Here is a 20,423-nt window from a genome sequence, read left to right on the forward strand (position 1 = left end):
TTTACACACAGCACACAGTTTGCCTTGTGCTTTGCTTAGGGCATGCTAGCATGTGACAGAAGGAACAAACAGTTGCTACCTCTCTGTCTGCCTGTGTTTCAGATGCAAAGCTAACACTGTTTCTAATAGATTTTCTAGCTAAGCATGGGACAGTCACATCAGCAGGTGGTGTTTTCCTTGCTCCATTTCTAAATGATGATGGAGAAAACTGCATCAGAGACTTTCTCCTTTAGGATGACTAAAATAACATGCATAAGTGTCATCTGTGCATATTTATTTATACTATTTAACAAATATTGAGGAGTGAAACTGTCTTTTCCCAGGAAAGGGAGAGTCACAGTTTTTGAGGAGGCACTCAGGGGCCAGTTATATCAACAATATCCACCATCACTTTATTACATAGTGTAGTGCATTCTGAACTGTCTTTTCTTAAGCCCTTTTGGATTGAACATCACGACTTCAACATTTTTTCCTAACCTCACGATGTTCTCCACCAAGGTCGAGGAAAAGTGACTAGGAAAAACAGAGAGGGGGTATTTCCTGTTATTCAGCCAGTAGACAGCCATTGTACATGCTGCATCACTGGGTTATAAAATAAAACTAAGCATCATTATTGTGACTAATTTCACCTTTGCTCTTCTTTCTGTGGGAAGATCAGCAAGAGAGGGCATGCATTACACAGCCTGAGAGGGTTTTCTTTTTCTTCTGCTGCCCTCTGCATACACAATAATAACCGAAGGCCACTCAGATGAGAGCATTCACATTTTTATCCACTCAGTTATTCTCTCCAACTTAAGCAACATTTACACATAAAATTAAGACAGTGCAAAAATACACTTTTGAAAAGCGAGTCTCCTCTGCTCGTTGTGGAAATGACGTCCTTGGTATTCATTTATTTATTTTTATCTGTCTGAATGAAAAACCTGTTATTTGTTTCAGGAAAAGGAAATAACTTGAAGTTTGTTTCAATGTCACTAAGAAGTTTTCAAGACATCTGCTATGCTGATGGGGAGAGATTCCTCAGGAACTACTGGACCCCGTGTGGTGTCCGCTGTAATATATGCAGGTTTCATATTGCCTTTACTCCAGATTTCAGGAAAAGAGGGCTCTCCTAGCAGCATATTGGACATACCGTTGACCCTCTCAGCGTGCAGCTGCTGTGTTTCAGTATCTCAGTTGCTAATAATCTCCAGTCTACTGCCCTCTTTGTCCTCATCTCAGCTTTAATAGAGCTTTCATTTGGGCTTGAGAGAATGATTCAATTGTCTGTTTTGTAATTTCCTTTGTTGTGCTGAGCTGAACTTTGTTTAATTTCCTTAAATGGCTTGTTGAAGAAAGCTTAGTCCGATTGTCTTGCCGGGGAAGGATCCTTAGCTCAAAAATGATTATTTTGTGTTTAATTTTGTCACGGCTTGTGCAAAAGACTCAGTGGCACAACGTGCTAGAAAAGGTTCGCTGATTTTAATGAGCACTTTTAGATTTAATATGAGCATTTACAGTTATTCAGAATACTGATGCAATTATTCAAGCAGTGGGTTTCTGTCTGTGTTTCTTGGCAGGGTTAAATCCAGTTAACATCAGCTGATCTGGCAGGTAAATGTGCTCTATTCTCATGGTACTGGTTCAAGTAAGGTTAGTTTTTACAGGGAAGGCTGCAGATGTTTCCTCTGTGGTTTTCAAAGCCACTGATGAGGTAAGAATACACTTGTTTCTCCATAAACTTGACTGCAGGCAGGGGCGGATCTAGAAGGGTGGCATGGGGTGGCAAGTGCCACCCTAAAATGATCCCTTGCCACCCCAAGTGACACCCCAGTTTTGAATATGACAGTGTTGTTTGTTAAAATAAGATAGCATTAACAGTTTCAGCGTAGTTACAGTCAACAGTGAACATAAATGCTAAAACTGAATATATTGGATAGTGTTCCCTCCCTGCACCATTAACAAATGGTTCAGTCCATACCACGACCAGCTTTTTTCTTGTTTTGGCCGGTTGTATTTCAGACCTCAGTGGGTTAATCCAACAAATCATGAAAAATTAGGTTTAGATTTTTATTCATGACAGTGCAGATTTCTGACATTTTGTGTAATTTAAGCTGTAACAATGTGATTGTTTTCTAACAAAAATAAGTGAAACTTAAGTTAGACTTGTGTTTGTAAATGAACCGCCCAATGTTGTGTAGCTTTCTGGATTTTATACTTATTGGGCTACATATTTATTTATTATACAATCTAAACAGTACATAACATCAAAACTCACATGTTTTATGTAACTAAAGTGTGTAATTATGTGGGCTACAGATAATAATTAAGTTATACACTATATTTATATGAAAAATGTGTATACTTACTGCATTTGAATCATTTTAACCATATGTAACCACCTGCATATGTGTTTGGGGGGGGGGGGGGGGGGGGGGGGCTTTGATTTTGCCACCCCATTTGATTTCTTTGCCACCCTCATGCCACCCTAAGAAAATTTCTCTACATCCGCCCCTGACTGCAGGTAAGTGTTCTCAAAGTCCAAGGGTGTACCCTGAGGTAAGTATTTCTTTGTGGATGAGAGTGGGCAGGTTTCTCCAGAAGTCAGCCAGGCAGGCACACCAAGACAGGATCTATGATGAAGGAGGACAAGACAGGCAAGTCTGAAGCATGGATTGACAGATACACTGCCACACTTGTCTACTCCAACAGTCTGGGTTGTTGCCAGAAGAATCGGTGGTAAGAAGCATTAACTCACACACACATGACTGAAGACAGAGAGGATAGAGGAGGTGGGTCAGCTCCTGAGAGGACAGGAGGTAATAGAAGACTTACTTCTCTTGATATTTTGATCAGGATGCTGGTTTTACGTCTAGGATTTTATTTTCTAGGATTTTCATTTTCTGTTGTTATAGAACTTCATGAATGAGAAGGACATCTAAATTTAGTTCTTTGCTCTTGAGCTTTTAAACTGCAGCTCATGTTTCAATTTTGCTCGCATTTCAAGCTGATCATATGTGTTTGGCTTGTTACGATCCCCTTTGTTAAAGTTTGAAGGGATTTTAATGTTGTATAGCACACTGTTTGTGCCTTCCAAAATACATTTCAGGTGCCAACTATCCCACACTTTCTTTCTTTGACTTGGACTTTAAAAGGATTCTTCAAAGTTTGTATACATGAATGAGAGGGAAACAGGCAGAAAGGCGGACGTGCGAGGAGCAGAGATAGTGAAGGGCCATTGCTTTGGATGGGGTCAGCTATCCACAAGAGAGGTAAAGAAGAGAGTGAAGGCAGGGTGGAGTGGGCGGAGACACATTTGAGGTGGTAGATTAGTAACAAAAGGATGGCAGCAAGATTGAAAGGGACCTTTTTGCTACTGACACCAAAATGTTTCTTAGTTTTTTCCTCCCTTTTTAAATATATTAATTTCTCTGCAAACAGTCGACATTTACTCGGGAGACAAAGATCTTTCCCCTTCAAAGGAAAAATGTAAAACATTTTTGATTTCAGTGGTAAGACACAACTTTTATTTTGAAGGCAGATATCTTCCATTTGTGGTTTGTGTTGCACTCTTTCACAGTTTCACTTCTTCTCGGAGATAGCAGAAATATGCTAGCAACCAAAGCAAACCCAAGAAGATTTTGATGTGTTACCCTCCTTGTGACTGATTTAATCTGGTGACAGCCAGCAGCTTCCAGCAACCACTCATCAACCAGTCATGGAATACACACTGATCAGTACTTTCCATGAAGCCACTGACTGGTCTGTAGGCCTGTGGGACTGAGGGCACTGAGGATTACCCATTAGAATCAAGTGGACACTAGAGGAAGTGCGGGTTTTGGCTTCATTTGTAAGTCCAGAGGATAACCTCACCATGTGACACACATTAAGTCAGAAACATAGTGTACTTGAAGTGGACTGTGAGTGTCTGTCACTCAGCATAAATCACTTAAGCTTGCAGACATATAAGCAGACACTATTGGAGTTTAAAACCTTCAGTGTTTATGTTTAAAAATGTAATTTGATCTCTATTTCATACTCTCTTAATATTCTCTTAAGAAGAGGCTAGAATTAAACATCTGTTAAAAGACAAGGGAAAAGGTTTGACATGGGGGGCTCTATCTGTGAGGGAAATAACACAATCCTGTGTGGATGTTATGCTGCCATAAAAACAGAAAGAACAATCACCATTTCTTGCATTAGTCATTCTCCAGCTTGCAGGGAATCCTGTGTGGATGTTCTATCTCTCTGGCACCAGGATGACTTGTGAAATCTGTGCCTTTGATAAATGCACTAAAATCTTTGGCGAGGTGCATGAAAAGGATGCCCTCTGAGCCCCGTCTGATTCATCATTTATAAAGCTCAATGAGTTAGCGGCAACTCTGCAGTCATCTGCATCCCTTCAGTTCACTGCAGGGGACGGAGAAATAAAACGTTTGTTATATGCAGACGACCTTGTATGAGCACTGCGGCAGAAATCTGTCCTTTCAGGAGTATCACCGTTCATCAGTAAATACAGACTACACACAAGTCACAGTGATCCACAATAGACTCACAGTGAAATCAGCTACAAGAGTCAGCCTATCTGGGTGGGTTCACAAGCAACATAAGGCTTTAATACCACAAACATAAAGCTAAAGATGAGTGACAAATAAAAGAAAACCCAACACAGAGTGACTTAGTAATGTGTCTGGCCACCATGCCTCATCAAAGCAGCTCCACTACTCCTTGGCATTGATTTTCCTAGTAGCTGGAGCTCTACGAGAGGGATGATCACCATCCTTTCAAAGTAAATTCCCTCATTTGGTGTTTTTAATGATGGTGGTAGAAAGCACCGTCTGACACACCACTCCAGAATCTCCCACAGGGGTTCAGCTGGATTGAGATCTGGTGACTGTGAAGGCCTCGGCATATGAGCACAGTGTCTGCTAATTAGTGCTGATAAAACAATAGAATTTCACTCATTAAAACTGAAGCATCAAAACCGTGATAGGCTGTCACGCACACCAAGCCACCGTAGTTGTAAGACTGTTGCAGTAAAATGCCCCAAAAGACAGTTACAGCACAAACATGGTCAAGAGGTCCAGCAGAGGGGCGGGAATTAGTGGAGTTGAGGCCAGACAGCAGTCAGCTATAGCGCCCTGCCTTTAAACCCTGATAGTATCCAAATGGATATTTTAGAAATAGAATAGAGACACAGTCGAGCTGTTATGAAGGGAAACCTCTCCATATAGCTTGATACTACTTTTTTTATAGCAGAATATAAAGACAGGGGTCTATGGGGCTTGACTCACTTTTTGAAGTAGCCTCAAGTGGCCTTTAGAGGAACTGCAGTTTTTGCCACATTTGCATTGGCTTTATTTTTCCTATTTAGCCCCGGAGGTTTCCACTTGTGTTTCTCTTTCACCCACTCACTCCATGAGTTTCAGACGCACTCGTGGCTCGGCATTACAAACACAACAACATGAACATCTCTGCAGGGAAGGGATGAATAGTTTGTGTGATCTACACTGAAACATTGGCGAACATCACCCCAGAGGCAGCGGGTGTCTGAAGTCTGCTGAGCTCAACCCACCTCAGGCCTCAGCTGACAAATTGTAACATGGACACAGTTTTTAGAGGTACGGGTAAAATGTTGTTTTTTCCCTTTGGTCATGGGTGATAGTGATTAGAAGCATTTCCATTTTCACTCAAAGCCTATACTCATTTATAGAACACTGTACAATCACACATGTAGGCATAAACATGACTTTTATAAATCCATGATTTATAAAAGATATGGATATAATTAATGTTTGTGTTCAATTTGTAAAACGGTGTTTGTGTTCAAGTTTCCCGGTGCCCCCTGTGGTTTTTGTGTTGTGTCGATGTCTGATACTCAGCCATGCAAATGAAGAATATCTGAATCTGAAGCAGAGTCTGACAGACAGGAAACATCTCTGTGTTTTTCCCTGCAGGCTGTTCTCACATTTAACTATGTTCAACCCACAACATTCACATGACATAAATTATTCATTCCATCCACAAACTGCATGTGAGTGTGTGGGTGACTCCGTGTGTGTGTGTACACACTCGTGCCTTTCCTTTTGTGTCTGCATGTGTGTAGATTCATTTGAAGCTAACAGCTCATTTATACCTCAGTGTGTTAGTGCAGCTTTCACTTTCTGTTCAGCCCATTTTTCTTTTATGCTGTGATTTAAAAACAGCAGTAAATTCTGAGTGTTTTAAAGTGCAGAGTGAATAAACTATCCACTAAAAGTGTGAAGCATGTGTGAGTGTGTATGTTTCTGTTAGAGTCAATATTTAGCCATGGCTTTATTCAAAAGCGAGGACTGTACTGAGGCGGAGCAGCGCTGCAGCCCACCTTATCTCAAAGCACTGAATGTACTTTTCTGGGCAGCAAAATGTAATATATAAATACAGTTTTTGATAATGAAGACAGACTGCAGTGGTAATGTTGTGATTAGAATTGAAAATTCAGAATATCTCCAGCAGGTCAGCAAATTTAATAACACTAGAAACTGCAGACTGTATTTTAAAGACAGATCTCAATCTGCTATAAGCAAGGACTTGGCAGTGGTGAGAAGGAAGAACCTCCTTTAACAGGAAGAGACCTCCAGTAGAATGGGACTCAGGGAGGAGCTGCCATTGTTTAGACACACTACTGATATTGCATTGTGCATTGAGAAGAAAACAGTCCTACATATTTGTTTACTATGTGCTTTGTAAGGTAGGGTCTATCTTACAATATAAAGCGCCTTGAGGCGACTGTTGTTGTGATTTCGGGAGTGAAAAGAGGGGCGTGAAAGAGAAGCACTCAGAGGAACTAAGCGTGGGTATTTAATTCCTGGAGCTGGCTCCACGGGACAGGAGCCTGAGAGCTGACGATCCACTGGTTTGAAGTTTCATCTGTAAGCTTCGAGCTGACCGTCTTAATCTTCTTTAAACCAGATGTAACAAGTCAAGGTTATGCACCCTAAATGTGCATTTCCAAATGGTAATTACTAGTTAGTCATGTGTTAGATTGGGAGTTTGTTGTATTATTTTTTTTCCCTAACATTCTGACGTTTTAGCAGAGTAGATGTCACACAGTGGAAATTTGTATTTATCTTGTATATTGTTTTTATTCAGATTTTAAGTGTTTATTTATGAGTGTTGTTTTATTTGCTACTGTTGTTTACTGGGTGCAGCTGGGTTGGGAGAGGGTCGCCATGAGCCAGGGCCGCTTCTGGTACCATTGTTCTGGCCCCTATTTGTTATTTTACAGGACCCCGACGCAAGGGGAGCTGTGGCGGTGGTCGCATGATGGATTCGGGTGCAGAACGCAAGCTGGGCTGGGATGTGATGGGCCAGTGGAAGGACAAGAAGATGGGAGGCTCTTCCTTGTTTGCCGAAGACGAGGCTGGCGTGGGCTCTGCTCTAAAGCAGGAATTCCTGGCCTGCTGATGGACCCATAATGAACATGTAGCATAATTATAGCAGGGGGGGTTTTAGTGAATGTAGAAAATGGTAGTTTTATGGGTTTTAGAATTGTTTTATTTAGTTTTAGTAGATTGACAACATTTTATTACGTGCATTTTAAGGGTGTTTTTATTTGTGATCTCTGGCCTAGTAATAAACTGTTTCTGATCAGACCTGCTTCATCTCTGTGCCCTGGGTATCTGACTCGCTTGCTCCCCCTTGTATTTTAAAGAATCCTTCTTTTTAGCAGGACATTCTGGCGCGACTGCTTTAGTGTCCCCATGTTTTACATATACACAAAAACAAATGAATAAATAAAAGTCACTGAAACAGACGATGTGAGGATTAGCCGTCTAAACTATTAAACTTTGCCACCCTCGCGTGTTGGCACCATTAACTCGAGCATGTTATCAATATTTGTATGAAACGGGTTCACCGTTGGCCATCTGCCTGCACTAATGACTTTAATGGATGTTGCAAATCAGCAAAGTGGAAAGGAAGACGGATGACATCTCATAAACTCCACTCAGTCCAGCAGTATTTTGATCCAGAGAATGGATGGTGCGTCGGAATAGACGACATAATTAAAAGCACATTTTTTGCAGAACTGCTCAGAGTCCTGAGAAAAGCTAAAACTACTGTCCATAAATCAGTAGCTTGTAGCGCCACCTTCATCAGTGACTTTGAGTGGCCCTTTGCAGCACATTGATTCCCTTCTTTTGCCGCCATTCTCTCGCAGATCTGCTGCTGTGCTCGCGATCATTGGGGCGAGAAGGTGTCCAGGTGTTCAGGCCCAAATCATCAGCTATCCACCACCATGTTTGACGGGTGGTGCGAAGTGTTTGTGCTCATATGTTATGTTTGGTTGTTTGGTTCTCGTGGTGCTGCATTGTAGTCCAATATATCATCTTTGGTGTTGTCTTACAAATGACAGAGGAACTCTGAAGTTTTCCACTGCAACCCTCCCAATCCAGCCATCCTGCTTCAGTGTTTTTTCAAATTTACTATTATGAATAATAACATTTAACATGCTAACTGAGGCCCATACGGTCTGCAATGGAACTCTTGGGGTTTTGTGCAGTTACCCTGAGCACCGCACAGTCTGAGCTTTGGGTGAATTTGCCGGGGTATCCACTCCTGGGAAGACTGTAGTATTGTGTTAAAACACACCAGAACACTCCAGGCCAAACTCGCCCAAACTTCTCTTTTTACAGAGATGCTCACATCTGTTCACCAGCTGAGATAGTGCACTGGCTGACCCTGCTGGTCATTAGAAAGAATGCAGGTTAAAAGCACTTCCTCACTTGGATATACAGTCTGTGTGTGAAACTTAAAGCTATTGTCATTAGTCTGGAGTTCTGCTGGTGCCTCCTACATGCTGCATTGTTAATCGTCTGAGGGTTTGAGCATAATGAAATGCTTACCTCACAAACTCATCTAAAATCAGGTCATAATGTCAGTTGCGTAAACCATTAATTCAACATTAATAATTAGACTCAGACTGTGGAGGCAGTCAGGGTTAGAGCAGAGGATTGATTGTATGGCAGTTCCATAATTCAGTGTAATTTCCAGCAGTGGAGCCACAATAAATTCTATGAATGTTGCAGTGGTGTAAACACTGTTGGAATACTGAATAGACTCATGGAGGCTGAGTCTGAGTGTTGAGGCAGGTCAGAGGGCTTCTCACCCACTGGAACAAAAAGCAAGCACGAAGAGATGCCAAATGAGCACAAAGAGGTAACGCTAATAATGCAAATGCAACATGAAGCAACCATGAGTCATCCAAAAGAAAAACAAAGTGATGAACCGGCGTACTCCTTTTCTAAAGCTTTCACATGTCAGAGTTTCATAATCCAGCTGTGAGATCTGGGACAAGTGAGCAAGCCTCACTGGGTTATTCCATGTGGTCCAAGCCCGGAGCAGCTCTCGGCGTCACAGCACAGCATCTGAGCCTCCCCAAGTGTGCAAACATGCATTAAACCACCCGTGTAGGCCCTCCTTTTAGCTTTGGGTTCTGAGTTGAGTTGGACCCCAGCATACTCGCTTCTGGGTGTAGTTTGTTTGTTTTTGTGCAGATGGGATGCTAGGAGTATTTAACATTTCACATCCTCTTCAGAAGCTGCTACGCCTTTAGGTGCTTTGCCTGCATGAAAGCACCTTCATGCGTTTTTAAAAGTTTCTATTAATGTCAGAGAGCAAGAAATGATTCATAGCAGTCAGCTTACACTGAAATGTATTATAAATCCCCACAGAAAATCCCACATTGCAGTGAATAATAAAAGCAGATTAACAGTCGTGGGCCAAAAAAACAAAAAAAAACCCATTTGATTTTCTATTGTTGATTGTTGTAAAACAACAGACTGGTTGTTTGATGAGGACGTTCCAGCAGAGAGCTCAGTGACAGCACAGATTTATTTGGACAAACTCTGAGAAGATACACCCCAGTGAGCGCTGATGGGGAGCCTCTGCTTAGATGAAAACACCCTTCCTGTTGCAGACTGACAACAAGCATGATTTGCAGAAAGTGGCTATATTTATCACTGGAAATGTTCAGTCTGCTTCCCTGCTTTGTTTTCAGTTTTGTACACACTTACGTGGACACAGATCGTGTTCAACGTTAAAAGCTTAAAAGCTGAAGATTTGTTTGTTTTGGCAAAGCAGAGTTAGCTTCCCGGCTGTCTCAGCCCTCATGCTTTCCACTCCAAAAAAAGACAGAAAAGTGGACGCCTACACCAAACAGTCCAACTAAATGATCAGTCATCACATTAATTCAGCCAGCGGCACATAACAATATTTCAGCTCCAGCCTGTGTGGGAGCTAGCTGGTGTAACAAGAACGACTTCTTTAGGAAAACTCATTAAAACTTTACAGAGAAGAGGACTGTGGAGGATCCAACCACTGTAAACTTTTTTTTTGTTTGAGGATTTTTATGACTGATTACTAATTAATACTTTTTTAAGTCAGCAAAGTACTTATTTAAAACCGCTCTGATATATGCACCACCATTTCTGCCCTCTTGGTGGCAGAAGACCCTCATGGCAAAGTGTCAAACCTGCTAACGAGTTAGCATGTACTTCTTCTTTTTTAGATGCAGGAGTGTAAAAGAGGCCAAAAAGCTCCAGAGTTGATGAAAACCCCCACAGGTGTTTTCAGGATTTAATGCGAAACAAAAAGAAAGAAACATTTTTTTTTGTCAGATTTTTCAAAACCTTCTCAGATGGAGCTTAGATCGCATAAATGTGCACAGGATGTTTTTTAATGTATGATCTTGTGGCGGTATCAACAACAATACTCTCAGTAGTGTGGGTCATCTACTTATGCAAAGGTCCAAGATTCAATCCCTGGATCACCTGTGTGCAAGTTGAAGTACCTTTGGGGAAGATACTGAATCCCGAGATTCATCCTTACACATCCTTAAAAGTGTGAGAGTGAGAATTTTAGGTTAAAAGTGCCTAGACATAGAAAATACTGTCATGTGTCAATGAATGAGTAACGCAGTAATAAAGTGCTGTGAGAGCTCAGAGTAGAAAAGTACCAGTCCACTTATAAAATCTGGATTTTGAAGTCAGAATGGAGAACGGTTTGTCTGGTCCTGTTTTGTTTTTAAATTTGTATTTTTCATTCTTACTGTGATTATATACGAATGTACTGAAAGGAAAAGTTGCAGTGATGCCGTTTAAGCTAATATACGTTGGCTTAGTGAAGCAAATCCAAAAAGGCAAAGATCAGAATTAAAATGTGAAGATAAATCAAAGTGTTTTAAAAAGTTATTCAGTTTCACAGACCTCCATGTTAAAAGTCTAACTTTACAGCAGAAACAAAGAGACAGAGAACTCAAAAATGGTGCCCAAGCATGAAAACTGCTTGCATGGCATTTGAGCCGACTGAGCTCTGTCTTCCCAGTTATCTTCTGTGTTTTGCGGCCTGTTGCACATGGGCAGTAGAGTTTCACCTTCAGGCTCCAGCTCTCATTTTCAAATCTCTTTTTGCTTCAAGCAGTGAACTGACCTTGTGTGCATTTCTATAATGTGGTCTGTTCTATGACAAGTGGAAGTCGCCACTGAGGAATGTGTGGACCAGGCTGAATGGCATCATTCTGTTAAAAGATCCATGATTGACATCCTGCAGCGCTGATATACGAGAGTTATAGCATCGATTTTCTGACAGTTCAGGAACGTGTGAACATGTGAACTAACAAGAAACTGCTCAGTCTGAAAGGTGTGTGTGTTTCAGCCAGCAGTTCAATGTTGTATCCTGGTTTCTACATGCTAGTTAATGTACTTTATATTGCTTTAGTGTTTTTAAAACGATTGTGTAATTGAAGGAATTGTAATTAAGAGCTGAAACCATATGTAACAGATAACCTGAGCCCCTCAGAGAACAGCCTCTCCTAGTGTCTGGTGGTCTTTTAAAGAGTACGGCTTGTTTGGCAGTTTTCCAGCTTGTGATGTCAGCTGCTCCTCTTCCTGTCACCTTATCTCCAGTGTGGCTTTCTGCTTCAAATGTTGGTGATTTCAGGATCTGAAGCGTCTCAGAGGCTCAGGGAAGACAAATGACCGGTAAGGAAAAAAACCTCCACAAAGTCGGAGTTTTTGCTTTGCTGCAGTTGTCACATTTGCCTGGTTTCCAAGGAAACTGAATTATTTTCCCTCAGATGTATCCTGATACTGTTTTCATTCTCTGAATCTCTGACAGATTTGTGCTTCATGGAAGAGGATTAAGAGATTTTAAACATATGTCAAACATGTGCTGCTGTTTTACTTTTTTTTTTGCCTGTTAAAGACACCCAAAAATCATATTTTTAGAGCCTTTAGTTTAAAAATCACAGGCTGCATCAATGGCTCACAGCATTACAGAAAAGCCATTCCTGGGTGGGGGTGGGGGTCTTTATCCCAGATAGCAGGACCATTGGAGCCTAATTTGGACTCCCTCTGGCATTTATGGCTTGTTTATGGCACTGGCAGATGTTTTGTTGCACAGATCTGGCAAAATGTCATGGTACACCTGGTAAATACTGTGGTAAAGAGATACTTTGCATGCCCTGTTTTGAACAGAGATAAGGTTTAATGTTATATTGTTAACGCGCAGTTACTTACAGTATCGTTATTGACTGATGCCAAATTAGCCTGGAAAGCATTTTCATAGTCTCTTCCAAAAAGTGTATAAAGTACTAGATGTGCTGACATTTGCTAACAGGTGTATTTTGTGTAGCTCACCATGCCAAAGCTCCAGTGTGGATTGAGGAATATGTGTGTGGTGCACAAGGAGAAGCTGTTCGATTTATTGAACCAGCATTCACAAAAAGAAACACAACAGAGGGGCACTGAGAGGAAAAGACTGCAGACGGGAGCAGACACTAAAGTTCCCATATCGACTGACGGCGTGACTACGAGCACCCCAAACAGAGCGACAGGAGGCTGGTGGTGCAGCTGCGCTCAGTGCTCAGTACATGCTGCTGTGATCGAGAAGTCCTGGAGGCTTTAAGGTGTCATGTCATGTGTTAAACTCACAACACGACACGACACAACAGAGTGCACCTGAGGCCTGGCTGTCCTCGGGCTGAGCACGAAGCATAACACTGGATCCAGAGGGAAACCTCCACGGTCAGGTTAATCACCAGGTCAGCTGTCAAAACTGCACTAAAATACAATAAGTTAAAAAAAAAAAAAGTGAATATACAATTAAATGCATTAATATAGATTTTATTGATTTATAGAATGCCAAACAAATACCTGTTTATTTTCTTTTGTAATGATTTAAAACAACACAGAATACAAATATACACTCATCACTTTATTAGGTACACCTTGCTGTAGGAAGTTGGGCCTCTTTTCGCCATCAGAGCTGCTGCCATCCTTCGTAACTGAGACTCAACAAGGTGCTGGAAACTGCCTGACATGACAGCATCACAGTGCTGCTGCAGATTTGTCAGCTGCACGTCCATGATGTGAATCTCCTCTTCCACCACACCCCAAAGTTGCTCTTTGGACTGACAGCTGCTGACTGTGGAGGTCATAACTCACTGTGATGTTCACAAGCAGTCTGAGATGATACGACCTTTGCTGGAAGCAGCCAAACATTAACCCTTTAACACCTACCATAGAATCCGCCAGACATTATCTTTATATTTTTACATGCTGTAGTGCCATTTTTGGGAACATTTCAAGTTTCTATACATCAATATAACTGTTATAGCCCAAATATTAATAATATGTATACATTAAGTCCATAGAAACTACATAAATTGAAAAAAAAAGTGCAATAAACTACAAAAAATTGAAAATCGTTTTTGTTTTTTTAACATATATTAGTTAGAGAAATTCGAGAGGTTTATTCCTCAAAACTGTAAATACAAAAAAGTTGCACAAAAAGTTTCCAACCACAGGAAATTTATTTTGAGTGTCTTCATAGTTTCATTTTTGAGATAAACCATTTTTTATATATTGCAGGAAAAACGAAAAAAAAATTCTAATTCAAATTTGCAAAAAATAAACAGCATGTGCATCAAAATAAACTATTTCCAGCAGTGCAGTTCTAAGCATCCCAGAGACGATACAGAAAAGCATAAAGTCAAACTTGACTTTTAAAAACACCAGCATAGGCTTATAAGGCCCTGAATGTAAAAAACTACATTTTACGCAAAAATTACATCACGTCCAGTTTCGGGCAGGTAATGGTTGACATACGGTAGTTCACGCTGACGTCTATTCCAACCTAGGAAGTGTTATGAACAGCTGATCAGATCTGTAAAGCGTGTTTCTGGAATATCATGTTTTTGTTGCTACAAGTGCTTTTTATGCAATTTTTGCAAAGCTATATGTGGAAGGAAACCCTGACCTAGGACAAGCTGATGGCATAACATGTAAGTACAACTCCTCCAGTTTCATATGCAAAAAAAAAAATTTAGGTATTAGAGATTTAGAAATAGTTACACTAAACAAAGCGTGCCCGCTCCGACCGGTTTTAAAGGGTTAACAAGGTGTAACAGTCTCACACAAGATCTAATCATTGTTGTTAACAAAGACTCCAAAATTTCCACAAGTCATTCTTTAAACACATATAAATGCATGCAGCCCCATCAGATTATAAAACAAACTCATAATACTTCAAAAATCTCTAAGACTAATGATAAGAGCTGAAGCTGTCTAAACTTGGAAGACAGGGAAGGAACTGTTTCATTGCCAGAACAACCTGCCTTTCCCAAACCGGCTGGGAGTAGAACCACAGAGGAAAAGCTGACTCTATACAAAGTCAAGAGGTTCCCAAAAATTACAGTCCAGCAGCGTACAACGAACAAGGATGAAAAGTCTCACAAAACCAATTCACACCTGTTTGGTGATGGATCAGTCCTCTAATGGCTCCTCGTTTTCTTCAAGATGATAATAATCTGCTCCCAAAAATCTGCCACTGACGTCTTTAATCTCTAAGCCATTTAAAAAAAAATGTATATATAATAATATATATATGTATATATATATATTATTATATAATAATAAAATATAATTTTTATTTTGGCAGTGTTGGACTTCCATACTCGAAGCTCCACTCTTCAGATCATGGTGTCTGGAAGAAGTGTTGCTCACACTGATTATCGCTGTGTTTTGATTTTGTGTTCTGATATTATTAATGTTAATCTGTCTAATCGGAGCCTTGATGTTCAGTTACATGGAAAAAGTTAGCTGAAAGAGTCAGCAGCTTCATGCTTTACCGGCTCTGAAAATACATCTCTAACTGTAAAATCCACCCAAGCACAGACAATCCCCGTTCTCTACAAACGCTTCTCCTCAGACGGCTCACAGCACACGAGTACTTCTGCTAGCTTTGAGGCGGAAAAGAGCATTTTTGTGCTAGAGCTGCAGATTTTTTTGTTTTCATGCAGCCGCTCAGAGAGTTGACCACAGCTGTCACGCTGCTGAGACTGTAATCCTCTGAGTGTGTGTGTGTGTGTGTGCTCCAGTGGATTTCTGAAGGTGTAACTTAGCCTCGTATTGCTGAAAACCTTTTTAAGCTGTCAGCCCCAATATCTGGTCTTTACAGCAGCGGTTAAAAGGTACGTGCACATGTTTGTGTGTGTGTGTTTACCCACCAGACTCTCTGTGACAGTGCAACAGCAGTGTAAATGGAGTTTAAATTTCAAATGACCTCTGTGCCCTTAAACTCAAATTTCTTTTTATGCAGCATATACACACACACACTGTGCATCACTGAGCACTGTGACAGCTGTGGTCATGACCTCAGATGCAAAGAGCTGTTTCCTCAAAAACAAATAAAACTGCTGCAATGACAGAGAAGGAAGAAAAGAAAAGCAAGCATGTTTGTTATTATTCATGGTGGTTTTTTTGCAGCATCCTTTTATTGTTGTATTATAGATAGTTACTTCGCTTGCTGCCATCCCATAGGACGTAACCACTGTGACATCATCCTCTGGTTTTGGACTCAACGTTAGCATTTTTTACTGCCACCATGCTGAGAGTTTCAGAGACAACAGGACCATAATTACATGTTGTGTTGTGTCACAGCTTTTTCGAAAACATGGTTGTGAAATGAAAGTCGTGCCAACACCCTACATGAATGTCAGTCGAGTTCCCTTCCTGGACTTTCAAGCAAGAGGGAGCTTGTTAACCAGAATTTGTTTCAATTAAAACAAAAGAAAATGCCAACAAAAGAATTCCAGCAAGTGGGAACAATACCATGGTGGGATTAATCATGACGCCAGACTGCAGTACATTGGTTGTAATTTCAGCCAGAAGGCTGGAAATGTAAAATTGAGTTTTCTTTGCTCGTCTTTAAAAACAGGACACACATGATCTGACCGAAATTCTTGCATGACTGTTACCTAATCTGCTGCACTATTGTAGCTTCAGATCTTATCCGACTGAACCAACGAGCCATCACAGTTCACAGTTCCACACCTCATTACTCACAGTGAAAGGGCAGTGTGACCATTGTTTGGTGTGGCAAAAATCCACACATCCATACAAAGAAGCTCACCGTGCAACACACAGACAGATGAGCATGGATCATTGTTTATATGTTTCGTTCTTATGAATTTACGGAGACTAAACAAATTGAATTAATTTGGACACAAAAGCAGCAGTAACATGAGGCGAGCAGTCATTGCGGATGTGACAAAATAACTGTTGGTGATGGAAAATGGGCGTAACCCAAGATAAACTTTTCTCAGCTACCAATGAGAGGGAAGAATCCTGTCCACGGATATGTGACCTTGTGAATGCTACATGTCACAAGTGTATGATCAAATTGGGTTTTGTCCCCATAGCTATACAATAATCAACAATACTCAAATCAAAAAAAAAAGGAACAGATTCAGTTATTGGTCAAGGATGATTACCCTAATGGGAATATGTTTAATTCCTCTGGATATCTCAGAAAAACGAAACTAGTGAGCAATGAGTGAGATTGCAGTGCTAAAAAGCAAATGGTAAATGGCCTGTATTTGTATAGCGCTTTTACTAGTCCCGCCTAGGGACCCCAAAGCGCTTTACACACCCAGTCATCCACCCATTCACGCACACATTCACACACTGGTGGAGGCAAGCTACAGCTGTAGCCACAGCTGCCCTGGGGCAGACTGACAGAAGCGAGGCTGCCATATCGTGCCATCAGCCCTTCTGGCCAACACCAGTAGGCAGTAGTCTTTCCTGCTAACCTTAGGATCCTGGAGGAATGGAAGATTGAAGCCAATCACCTTCCCAGTGGAAGACTTTCCTTTTATCCTTTTCTTTTTTGGAGGAGATGCATGTCCACTTGCAGCGAGACTAACAGGAGCCTTAAAGGAGTTATAATGTGAAATACTTTTGTATTTTTTTCTGAAGTGTTGCAATATCAGAAGACTTTATTTTACATGGTCAGATGTTCAGAACAGGAGGTGATTAAGTATAGAATACTTCCTGCAAGTTAAAAATCCAACTTTTGTCCCTATGCTGTGTTTGTGCATGCCTTCAAACAGGGAAAACTCTGCATGCTATCTGGCTCCCACCTAACAGTTTAAAGTTATAAACATTCAAACAGCTTTGAAAGGTATGCTTTTGTATAAGCATTAGTCACTCGGTGACCAACAACAGAAAAACATAACCAGCATGAAGTAAGCATATCAAACTACAATTTTGGGGCTGCTAATAAATAAAAACTTTTCTTTGACACTGATGGAAAATGTCAAGACATCCATTTGTAACATAGTCAAAACCTTTAATCTGTTGTTTCGTGTTGCTGACTTTTTTTTCCAGAAAAATATGGTTTCATCATTTTTTTTAACAGCACTTTAAAAAATTTGTCTTCTTGGTTCCCATGGTGACACCTCCCTGCTTTTGCTACAAAAAATGCATAAAATTATTACTTATTCATTTATTTCATTGATACCTTGTGTCTACGAACATGAAAAGTAAAATCGATTAATTTTTGTTTGACAAACTGCTGTGAGCGCAGTGGTTTTAAGCCAGCTCTGTAAACGCTGAAATCTGGTGAAAAACGACACTGAATAAACTTCGGTAATTAAAAGAAGAATAAAGCTTACCAGTCACAGCAGTGAAGGGAATGTGACTGCTGTTCACTTTTTTTCCCTCTTCCTGCTCATGAGATGATCCACTCTGACTCTTTCATTGAGGTCTTTGAAGAGAGAAGAAGCGGATCCAACTGCATTATGCAAAGTCCTGCCTGTCAAACCCCAGATAACAAAGACAAAACCAGAAATATGCATGTCTGCTTAAACCCTCATTTAGAAAGATTGAGCAAGTGCACCTCTTCTGTAGGGGACACCTTCCCAGGTTTGATCCCTTCAGCACGTTCTTGATCTCCTCTCTTGGTCTTTAGTGTTTCCTTTGAGTTGAAAGTGGAAGAAGTCTTCCTCGGCTGTGAGTTATTTCTTACAATGCAAATAACTCACAGTTCTTATCTAAGATCCCTGCTAATGTAAAGACTTCATCCACTCCTTCAAAGGTACAGTATAAATCCACTGAAAGTGATTTTGATGAGCATAAATCTGTTCTGATTGTTTCTGCAGTTTCCATTAATGTGGCTCAGACTCTATAGATATTTAACCTGCAGGTGGTGCACACGTTAATTGTGCCTTTTGGATCCAAACTCTATCCACTGCTCTCACACTTGAAAGGTATTTATACATTTAAAAACTAGAACTTAATTTCATGAGAGACGCTAACCTGAGCTACTTACCTGTATGGCAGTGGGTTCTGAAATTTACTTCACAGATCTCATGAGCTTTTGTCCAAACTGGGATCATATTTCAGCACGCATGAATTATGAACAGCGTGACCCAAGCTGCGGCACACGTGCTGTCCCAGCAAGTCAAGGAAACCAGCCACACAATAACATAAAAAGTAACATTTAAAAAGTCAGAGACCACGGGCCAGAAAAAAGAAACAAGTCTTTAGTGCTTTATCCTGATACTACATGGAATGTGTAGGCATCGGCCATGAAATATTTACAACACTGTTATCAGGGACACAGGCCTTCATACAAATAAAGCTGCAGCATACTGATGTACAGAGAAGCAATTGATTGTTCTTTTCCCATTTAAATTCAGTCAATAATCCGATGTATGTTTCCCTCCTTGCATTTCCTCATTTATTTCATTAACTCCTGCTGCTGTAACTCTCTCGCTGTACGTCTTTCACAGCCACGTCTCCTTTCTCTCTCCCTCTGAAGTTCTTGTAGAGATAAAGTTGTGAGAGCAGAAGGCGGTGCGATGCGTCAGCATTCAGTTTGTGTGTTTGTGTGTAATCATGTGTGTGCAGACAGCACAGTTCTGCTTCAAAGCCCATTTTTAGTCAATGGGTGTGTCATGATGGATTTTTGTCAACCTCCTATGGTGATACGAGACTTTCTCAGTGTATGTATCAGTAAGAGAGCTTTCTGTGTGTGTGTTGTTGTGTGTGTGTGTGTGTGGTAGCTGACTCAGTACTTTGGGGTAGATCCCTGAAGCTCAGCTGTCAAAGTCATTTTTTCTTTTTTGTGTCTTTCTCTCGCTCATTTCTTTCTTACTGTATTTCTTTCCTTCACCCCCTTTCTTCTTCTTTGTCTTTATCCATACCACTGCTTTTCCAGTAGTTGGATAATTAATGTCATAAAATGTTATTACATGTTCACACTTTTTTAAAATATAAACACAAGTTGAAAAGCTTTGGGTTCTTTTTATATTTCAGGACTAAGAAACAAAAGGAAAGGCCACCAGTGTAAAGCCGTATTTGTCTCTAATGCTCATAGTGTCATATTAGCTGGTTCTATAGTAATACAGATAGGCTTGTGTACACCACCGCAGAGGATTTCAAATCAAACAATTAAGATATGATTTGAGATGCAGATTTCCAGCTTTAATTCACAAGTTCAACAAAGCAATATTAGATATTTTTCGAATATGGCTAAATCCCTCACCTGTTCATTGCCCAGTCGGGATTGTTTTTACCACCCAGAGGACTGAGCTGTAGACTTCAGACATGCATTCACTGCAAATTATTTTCATCCAAGAATTATACATATCCCTATATTTAAAATAATAAAAGTGTGTCCTATTGGCTGCAATTCCTGAACAATTAATGTAATGCATTTGTTAAAGCACTTTCAATTAAAGCTCTACGTCTGGATTGCGTCGTGATGGTGTACAGAAGTAAAACCACAAAAAATCAGTCATTGTCCAAAAACGTATGGATCCATCTTTGATTTTATGGCTGCGATACATGACAGACTACATGCAATTCACCAACTAATCAAAGCTTCACAGGTCTTTGACAGAGGGAGCTTTTCTGTCATTGTTTTAAAAAAAAAAGTAATGTTTTAATCATTCAAATTATAGACAGGAAATATTTAAATATAGAAGGTGCTTCATTGCTTCCTCTGAGCTTTCACTGTGTAAGATAAGATAAGATGACCTTTATTAGTCCCACAGGTGGGAAATTTGTTTTGTTACAGCAAAAGTGCAAAGTTATGTAGCAGAAATTAGAAAACACTGG

This window comes from Neolamprologus brichardi, chromosome 17 (genome assembly GCF_056152115.1).
Source record: "Neolamprologus brichardi isolate AB-2024 chromosome 17, ASM5615211v1, whole genome shotgun sequence".
Taxonomy (NCBI): domain Eukaryota; kingdom Metazoa; phylum Chordata; class Actinopteri; order Cichliformes; family Cichlidae; genus Neolamprologus; species Neolamprologus brichardi.